The sequence below is a fragment of the Fulmarus glacialis genome, unplaced genomic scaffold (genome assembly GCF_000690835.1).
Source record: "Fulmarus glacialis isolate BGI_N327 unplaced genomic scaffold, ASM69083v1 scaffold34128, whole genome shotgun sequence".
Classification (NCBI taxonomy): domain Eukaryota; kingdom Metazoa; phylum Chordata; class Aves; order Procellariiformes; family Procellariidae; genus Fulmarus; species Fulmarus glacialis.
Genome location: NW_009226894.1, coordinates 2415 through 2712, shown reverse-complemented (window position 1 = coordinate 2712; position 298 = coordinate 2415).

The window sequence follows — 298 nt, the reverse complement described above, 5'->3', positions numbered from 1 at the left end:
GGGTGCAGCAGCACCCACCCACCCCGCGCTCCCTTGGGGGTCCCAGGGGCAGCGGTGGGGCTGGGGTTGCTCCGGTTTATCTCCCCCGTGGCGTAAGCGCAGCCTTGAGCGGGCTGGAGCGAAGGCAGGGACGTGCCAAGCCAAGGCTGTGGCCCTGAAAGCGTCCCAGCCGTCCCCCAAATCACATCCCCGTGCCGGAGTCTGGCTGTAAGGAGCCGAAAGCGCCTGCCGGGCTGTTGGGGGATGTCCCCCAAACTGGGACCGGCTGGGGGGCCCCCCAGAATTGGGTCCCCACCGC